The sequence below is a fragment of the Mustelus asterias genome, chromosome 17 (assembly GCF_964213995.1).
Source record: "Mustelus asterias chromosome 17, sMusAst1.hap1.1, whole genome shotgun sequence".
Classification (NCBI taxonomy): domain Eukaryota; kingdom Metazoa; phylum Chordata; class Chondrichthyes; order Carcharhiniformes; family Triakidae; genus Mustelus; species Mustelus asterias.
Window position 1 is genome coordinate 75,055,996 of NC_135817.1, and position 9,317 is coordinate 75,065,312.

A 9,317-nucleotide genomic window follows, 5' to 3' on the forward strand; every position below is an offset into this window, starting at 1 on the left:
TCTCTCTCATTCTATGCACCATCACCTTCTCGGCCTGCTGTATCCTCATTTACATTCCCTTTGTCCAATTCCACACCCCCTCCCCTCCCCACCACACCCCAATAGTATAAATCTCTGCTGATTCTCTTTGCTCTTAGCTCTGACGCAGGCTCATCTAGACTCGAAATGTTGGCTTTAATCTCTCCGCACAGATGCTGTTAAAGTTAAAGTTTATTTATTAGTCACAAGTAAGGCTTACATTAACACTGCAATGAAGTTACTGTGAAATTCCCCGGCAGACCTGCTGAGATTTTCCAGCATTTTCTGTTCTTATTTCAGATTCCAGCATCTGCACTTCTCGGCCTTTTGGCTGGGATCGGGTGTATGGACGGCACCCCATTGTCAGCTGCACTTGGTCGGCGTCATTGGGTTGCGGTGGGGCTTCATATGTTTCATATGAAGCAATTTTTAAAAGCGGCATCTCGGCCTTTTGGCTAAGATGCAAATGAGCTCAAGTTTTGGAGGAGGAACCTCCCCCTTCTCCAATCAGCTTGGCTCATGCAGATCAGGCCCAGGACAGGGTGGTTTGGTCGCTCGCCCTGTCTTGTCAGCCTGGATCTGAAATGTCTCAACTTGTTGAGACTCTGAATTGGATTTGATTGGATTGAATTGGAAAAGTATTTTTAAAAATCTGCACTTCTCGGCCTTTTGGCTAAGATCAAGTGTAGTATGAACAGGCTGCACTTGGTTGAGGTCATTAGGTTACATTTAAGCTTCATTTGAAGCAATTTTTAAAAGCAGCATCTTGGCCTTTTGGCTAAGATGCAAATGAGATCAAGCCTTGGAGGAGGTGCAATGCCTACTCCAATCAGCTTGGCTCATGTAGATCAGGCCCAAGACAGGGTAAAGGGTTGCAGACCCTGTCTTGTCAGCTTGGATCGGGAATGTCTCAACTTGTTGAGACTCTGAATTGGACTTGATTTGATTGAATTGGAATAAAAACAAAAAAAAACTCTCGGACTGCAGAACTGTGTATAACTCTGTAAAAACAGCACACAGCACACATAAAGAAAATCTGTAGTATTTGACTTTTGATCAAGTATAGTTTTGTTGTCCTGCACTTGGTTGAAGTCATGAGGTTACACTGAGGCTTCATTTGAAACAATTTTTTAAAGCGGCATCTCGGCCTTTTGGCTAAGATGCAAATGAGATTTGTGCCTCACAAATCTTATTCAGTTCTTTGAGAAGATGACCAAAGAGGTGGATGAGGGTAAAGCGGTTGATGTGGTGTTTATGGATTTCAGCAAAGCATTTGATAAGGTTCCCCATGGTAAGCTTTTGCAGAAAATACGGACACATGGGATTGAGGGTGATTTAGTGGTTTGGATCAGGAATTGGCTAGCTGTAAGAAAACAGAGGGTGGTGGTTGATGGGAAATATTCATCCTGGAGTTCAGTTACTAGTCGTGTACCGCAAGGATCTGTTTTGGGGCCACTGCTGTTTGTCATTTTTATTAATGACTTGGATGAGGGCGTGGAAGGATGGATTAGTAAATTTGCGGATGACACTAAGGTCGGTGGAGTTAGTGCGGAGGGAAGTGGCAGGTTACAGAGGGACATCGATAAGCTGCAGAGCCGTGCTGAGAGGTGGCAAATGGCGTTTAATGTGGAAAAGTGTGAGGTGATTCACTTTGGAAGGAGTAACAGGAATACAGAGTACTGGGCTAATGGTAAGATACTTGGTAGTGTGGATGAACAGAGGGATCTGGGTGTCCATGTGCATAGATCCCTGAAAGTTGGCACCCAGGTTGATAGGGTTGTTAAGTAGGCGTACGGTGTGTTAGCTTTTATTGGTAGAGGGATTGATTTTCGGAGCCAGGAGGTCATGCTGCAACTGTACAAAACTCTGGTGCGGCCGCATTTGGAGTATTGCGAACAGTTCTGGTTGCCGCATTATAGGAAAGATGTGGAAGTGTTGGAAAGGGTGCAGAGGAGATTTACCAGGATGTTGCCTGGTATGGTGGGAAAATCGTGTGAGGAAAGGCTGAGGGGCTTGAGGTTGTTTTCGTTAGAGAGATGAAGGTTAAGAGGTGACTTAATAGAGGCATACAAGATGATCAGAGGATTAGATAGGGTGGATAGTGAGAGCCTTTTTCCTCGGATGGTGATGGCTAGCACGAGGGGACATAGCTTTAAATTGAGGGGTGAGAGATATAGGACAGATGTTAGAGGTAGGTTCTTTACTCAGAGAGTAGTAAGGGCGTGGAATGCCCTGCCTGCAGCAGTAGTGGACTCGTCAACATTAAAAGCATTCAAATGGTTATTGGATAAACATATGGATGATATTGGAATAGTGTAGATTAGAGGGGCTTTAGATTGGTTCCACTGGTCGGCGCAACATCGAGGGCCGAAGGGCCTGTACTGCGCTGTAGTGTTCTATGTTCTATGTTCTATGAGATCAAGCTTTGGTGGAGGTGCAATGCCTGCTCCAATCAGCTTGGATCATGTAGATCAAGCCCAAGACAGGAAGTGGTGAGCCTGTCTTGTCAGCTTGGATCAGGAATGTCTCACTTGTTGAGACTTTGAATTGGACTTTGATTGGATTGAATTGGATATGAGCTCTCTCCAAGGTAAAGGAGACCGCATTGGGAGCAATGAATACAGTAAACCAAATTGAAGGAGGGGCAAGTGAAATGTTGCTTCACCTAAAAGAAGTGTCTGGGGACTTGGTCAGTGAGGGGAGAGGAGGTAAAGGAGCAGGAGTTGTACCTTCTCCGATTGCTTGGGAAGGTGCCATGGGAAGGGGTTGAAAGCTTGGGGGTGATGGAGGAGTGGACCAGGATGTCACGGATGGAGTGGTCCCTGCAAAATGCATCTCTATGCTCACATGTTTGGACAGGAGTCCGCCCCCGCCTCCCACACCCCCCCCCCCCCCCTCCCCGCCCGTTCAATAGATCCTTTCACCTGCCTCTAGCCTCCTCCCTCTACCTGGTCCCCTCCCTCGGTCTAGTTGAGGGGAAATAAATAGATTTAGTGAAAGCCTCCTCTGACTACAGCCAGTAAACTCTGTAAGTCAATGAACCTTACACACCCTAAGGGCCCAGAATTGTCTGACAAACCTTGTATCCTTCAAGGATCTCAATCAGCTGAACTCTCCAGCAAGGCCTTGCTCGTTTACCCTTAGAAGGACAGACATTGAATCAGAGCAGATTAAGTGCAGCCTCAGGGAAGATAGGGAAAGACAGTTAGTCCCTCACTAGGAAGAGATATCGGCCCACAACTTCCGACCAGCAGCGGAAAGCCATGGGCCACCAAAAATAGTTGATGTTTTTGCTCACTTGCCTGGGTTCAAAAATTACGATCCTGATGAGAGCAGCAGCCTTCGACCTTCAGCAGGCCAATCTCCGCAGCGCGGGGCAGGAGGACTCTAATCACAACCCTTTGTGACGACTTGGCCAGACTGGGAATACGCATTTAGGTCATTTAGGTTGTTCACTTAGTGTCACAAGTCGGCTTACATTAACACTGCAATAAAGTTACTGTGAAAATCCCCCAGTCGCCACACTCCGGCGCCTGTTCGGGTAACACTGAGGGAGAATTCCGCATGGTCAGTTCACCCTAACCAGCACGCCCTTCGGAATGTGAAAGGAAACCGGAGCACCCAGAGGAAACCCACGCAGACATGGGGAAAACGTGCAGACTCTGCACAGACAGTGACCTGAGTCGGGAATCGAACCCGTGTCCCTGGCGCTGTGAGGCAGCAGTGCTAAACACAGTACCACCATGCCGCCCCGAAATAGGAATTTTGTATTTGTAAGAGAGAGAACCCGAATAGGTTCGTAAGATTTCTAAACCATCAGGCCTTAAGGCCGCGATTCTCCCAAAAAAAGCTCTAAGTGTCGAATTTGTGGGAAAACTGGTGTAAATCACGCTGTTTTTTCAGTGGGAGTTCAGACAAGAATATCCCATGCTCTGTGCAATGCAGAGGTCACAATCGAGAATATCATTAAAAGCTTGGGGGTGGCGGGGCCGATTCACGCTGGAGTCTGACAGGCCTGGAACTCTGGGCATGGTAAGAAGTCTCACAACACCAGGTTAAAGTCCAACAGGTTTATTTGGTAGCACAAGCCACAAGCTTTCGGAGCGCTGCCCCTTCATCAGGTGAGTGGGAGCTCTGTTCACAAACAGGGCATATAAAGACACAAGCTCAATTTAGAAAATAATGGTTGGAATGCAAGTCTTTACAGGTAATCAAGTCTTAAAGGTACAGACAATGTGAGTGGAGAAAGGGTTAAGCACAGGTTAAAGAGATGTGTATTGTCTCCAGACAGGACTTTGATAGCCAAGTTCTGCACACATGACGATGGCCTCAACCGGGATCTTGGGTTCATGTCACACTATTTGTAACCTCCACGACTTGCCTGGGCTCGCAAAATCTCACTAACTGTCCTGTCTGGAGACAATACACATCTCTTTAACCTTTGCTTAACCTCTCTCCACTCACATTGTCTGTACCTTTAAGACTTGATTACCTGTAAAGACTCGCATTCCAACCATTATTTGTAAATTGAGCTTGTGTCTTTATATGCCCTGTTTATGAACAGAACGCCCACTCACCGGATGAAGGAGTAGCGCTCCGAAAGCTTGTGGCTTGTGCTACCAAATAAACCTGTTGGACTTTAACCTGGTGTTGTGAGACTTCTTACTGTATTTGCCCCAGTCCAACGCCGGCATCTCCACACTCTGAGCATGCACAATGGCCCCGATCTGTCAGCCTGCAGTTTGTTGGCCAGCTCGACTGCAGGCCAGCCCAGGACCCCCGCAGTGCTGCCCTTCCACTGTACCCCCCCAAGGCCCGATCGCGGCCCCCGTCAGCAGTCCTGGAGCACACTGATCTACAGCCTCCCCCCACCCCTCCCATAGCAGCGATGACCTTCTCCCACCACCCCCAGGCAGACCTTCCCCCCCGAGAAGGCAGATCCCCCAGCAGATCCCCCCTCGGCAGACCCCCCCCAGAAGACCTGCCTGGCAGAACACCCCCCCCCCCCCCCCCCCGGCCGGCAGATCCCCCCCCGGCAGATCCCCCCTCGGCAGACCCCCCCCCCAGAAGACCTGCCCGGCAGAACACCCCCCCCCCCAACCCACCGGCAGATCCCCCCCCGGCAGATCCCCCCCCCCGGCAGACCGCCCCCCGGCAGACCCCCCGGCAGACCTCCCCTGGCAGACTCCCTTCAGCTGATCACCTCTCCCCCAGGCTGCCCCAATTGCTGGCCTACCTCCAGTCCCGACCAATCCCCATACAGTGGGACACCCCACCCCCATGGATCACCCCCCTCCCCCATGCCCCATCCCCAGTTGGCCCTTCCCCTTGACCCCACCCACAAATACCCCTACTCCCTAGGACCCACCCCCATTTCACTGCCCAATGCCCGGTGGGCAGTGCCAAGGTGCCCCCTGGGCATGGGCACTTTGCCCTTTTAGGCACTGCCCATGCCCCTGCCCCGATTGTCCCCCCTTGACTCCAGCGATGTCGTCCCACTAGTTCCCCGAAAGTGGAAAGCTAGTCTGAACCCCGCCGGAGTGAAATTGCCCCGAGGGGGTGGAAAATGCCAGCAGTCCTGGGCCCACTAAATACATTTAAATTGAGTTTAAAATAGAATTTGCGTATCAGCTCCGCCTCCCAGCTGGTTTCCGGCGTCGCGCAGAAACCGCCATCAATCCAGGCCTGGGAGGCGCAATCGTGGTGGCAACGCTCGCGGGAATCCCACGAATCGGCCAACACACGATTCTCTCTGCAGCAGGATGGGAGAATCGCCCCCGAAGGCGCTGCCAGAACTACCAGCATTAAATTAAATGACTTTTAAAACAAGCTTATGAGCCAACAAGAAAGCGGTTTACACATATGAGATGCAGTAAAAGATTTAAACAAGTGATTATGATGTTAAACCACGTCTGATGATATTTTGAATGTATTAATGTATTTTTTAAGGTATATTGTTCATTTTAACCAAGAGCAATTTGCTGTGAAACATCATGGTAAAGAGCATTCGATGAAAGCCACATTCTAAGAGAATGTTATGGCCTTGAGAATGTGCAAGATTTAATCAGTAACAATTCGGATAGAAAGAACATTTAGAACACTTAATCATATTTTATGAATGGAGTTTATTCACTGTCCAGATAAGATGCCCAGACGTGGAGTCATGTGTTAATCTGGTTTGGCAGTGACCTTTAGGGAAACTCATGGGAACGTTTATTTGAACTTTGTGCTAGTGTCTGAGGTTACTAGGCAACATGGGAAGTGGGGTCAGCCAAGACAGGAGTTAGCTACTGGATTATACGGTCTAATAAAATGCCTTTATGCCAGAGGGTAAGATGCAATTGGCTGAGGTATATGACAGGTATTATGATTGATTTATGTGTACTGAAGATGATTGATTTAAAGCTAATGAAAGGCAGGAATAATTAATAAGAAAAACCTATAATTGATCTATTGTGAATTGTGTACGTTAGATTTCCACTGGAGAGGTCTAGCTGCTCTCTCAGAGCTGCCCTGACACATTGATGATCTCCTAGTGGCCGCTGGTCTAAATAAAGTTGTGTCTTTAAACTGAGACTCTGGCTTCATGAGTCTTATATTGTCTGTATTGTCCAGCCACCTCAGAAGCCCCACCAACAGTACTGAAAACTGAGAGAACAGAAGGATTCCCTGCGATTATAAAGGTAAGTTGAAGCTTTATATCTTTCCTTTGCTATTTCTTTTAAATAGTTAATCCTATTGTTATTGGCTCATTTAAAGTGTAATTTTAAATTTTATTTTTACCATTGAAGATGAGTATTATTTAATATGTATAAATGAACATAGGTTATTTGTTTTAAATCTGTGAAACTCCTATTTAAATCTGCATTATATTATTATATAATTTTACATGTAGCATGCTGATAAGTGTTTGAATGTTTTAATTTAGAATATGGAGACTGAAAATGGAATTGGGAAGAAGAGAGGTCGGAATGTCTCGGCCATGATTTGGAGACCTTATTGCAGGAGGCTGAGCAAAGGACAGTTCACATTATGGGCTGTGGAAAATCTAAATGAGTTTATCATTAGTAGTCTTCTGCCTTGCTTACTTCATTTATAATTATCCCATATTTAACTGTTGTGTTCTGATGTTTCAAGAAAGCATTTGTACCATTTCACATGTAAATGTTTTGTTTTAATGTTTCAGTAAAGCATTAGCTAATTTTGTAAAACATTTACATTTTTGGAAAACATTTATTACCAAAAACTAATGTTCTAAATACAAAACTTTGATGCCACGTTAACATTTAACTAAACATTTTACTTCAGCAGCTGCACCATGACATTTCGTTTAATTCTTTCATCTTTTCAAATTTTTTGCAATAAGATATGTTTTTTTCTCTCTGTCACAACGGTCAATAAAATATTTTTATGCATTAACACAACAGTTCTGTTGTCTCTGTAAACGAGGAGGTAAGGGAGGGAGAGAGAGGGAAGGGTGTGAGGGGAGGGGAAGGGGAGGTGGAGGGGTAGGGGAGGTGGAGGGGAGAGGGAGGTGGAGGGGAGGGGAGGTGGAGGGGAGGGGGAGAGGAGGTGGAGGGGAGGTGGAGGGGAGGGGAATGTGGAGGGGAGGGGGAGGGGAGGTGGAGGGGAGGTGGAGGGGGAGGGGAGGTGGAGGGGAGGGGGAGGTGGAGGGGAGGAGGAGTGGGAGGGGAGGGGGAGGGGAGGTGGAGGGGAGGAGGAGCGGGAGGGGAGTGAGAGGGGAGGGGGAGGGGAGGGGGAGGTGGAGGGGAGGTGGAGGGGAGGTGGAGGGGAGGGGGAGGGGGAGGGGAGGGGGAGGGGAGGTGGAGGGGAGGTGGAGGGGAGGTGGAGGGGAGGGGGAGGGGGAGGAGAGGTGGAGGGGAGGTGGAGGGGAGGTGGAGGGGAGGAGGAGCGGGAGGGGAGTGGGAGGGGAGGGTTTGGACATACTGGGGGCGATTTTCCCAAAAGCGCTGAATTAGCGGGAAAACTGTTCTCGATCACGACTGTTTTGTCAGTTTAACTTCTCACCCGAATCTCCGCACTCTGTGCATGGCAGAGGTCCCAGTCATGAATCTCATTATAAACCTGGGGGGGCGGGGCCTATTCAGTTAGACAGTTCTGGAACTCTGCGCATGCGCAGTGACCCTGAACTGTCAGTCTCCCTGTTAGCTGTCCAGCCCGGGACCCCCGCAGTGCTGCCCCCCCCCTCCCACGGCCCAATCGCGGCCCCCACACCAATTCCCGGGCCAGCCCTGACTCCCCCCCTGTCCCGGAGCGCACCGATGTCCAGCCCATCCCCCCCCCAGCAATGGCAACACCCCCCCCACCCTCACTCCAGCAGACCCCCTCCCCCCACCGCTGACTCTCCTGGGGTCAGACCCCCACTGGGAGGCAGGCACCCCCTGGCAGACCACCCCTCCCCCCAACCACTGCTCTCCCTCCATCCAAGACCGATCCCCATTCAGAGTGGCAACAGGACCCCCCCACCCCCACCGATTGCCCCTAGGCCCCGCTCACAATAGTCCCTGTCCCCTTGGCATTGCCTGATGCCCGGTAGGCAGTGCCAAGGTGCCCCCTGGGCATGGGTACTTTGTCGCTTGGGCAGTGTTGGGGCCACAGGTTGGTACTGCCAGAGTGCCCATGCCCAGGGGGCACCACCCCCCACCGCCCGACCTCCTGGGGGGCCCCAACTGCCGCCCCCCTTCATTCCGGCGGGATCTCCCGCTTGTTCCCCGAACATGTGGAGCTAGTCTGAACGCCGCCGGAATGAAGTACTCCTGGCGGGGTGGGAGATTCAATTGGGACCGGTAAGTTCCCGATAATTACATTTAAATTAAATTTAAAACATATTTTAAAAACATTCAAATAACTTACCTGCCTTCCCGCGGTTTCCAGCGTGATCTGGCCTCCGACTGTTCCCCGGCTCTGGGAGATGCGCATGCATTCCTGGCACATGCGCCAATCCTGGAACAAGGCTGGCGACATCTCTCACCCCGATCCACCAGAAAAGTTGCAGGTCAGGATGGGAGAATCGGGCCCATTAATTGTAAATTTTACCTGTAACTGGACTCTTCTTTCATGATCTCCGCGCCTACGTCGAAGCCTCAAAAGAACTTCAGTGATTTTAAGAAGCTAAGCTAAAAGTGTGATGTTGCAGCAATGGTGGAACATGACTCCAGATTTTCAATCTGCACTGGATTCTGCAATACCTATCAGAGAGATAGTTCACATCAGCTTGCAGCAGACTTGAATATGCCATCTTAAGGAATATACTTTCCTAAAGCATTTGAAATGGCCAA

General features: G+C 49.4%; 1 non-coding gene across 1 annotated transcript; it reads left to right on the forward strand.

The window, feature by feature from the left end:
* The first annotated feature begins 671 nt into the window (after window positions 1–671).
* LOC144506720 (U2 spliceosomal RNA) lies at window positions 672–861 on the forward strand. The gene has a single exon (XR_013499955.1). It is a non-coding gene; the product is annotated as a U2 spliceosomal RNA (small nuclear RNA).
* Window positions 862–9,317: the final 8,456 nt, after the last annotated feature.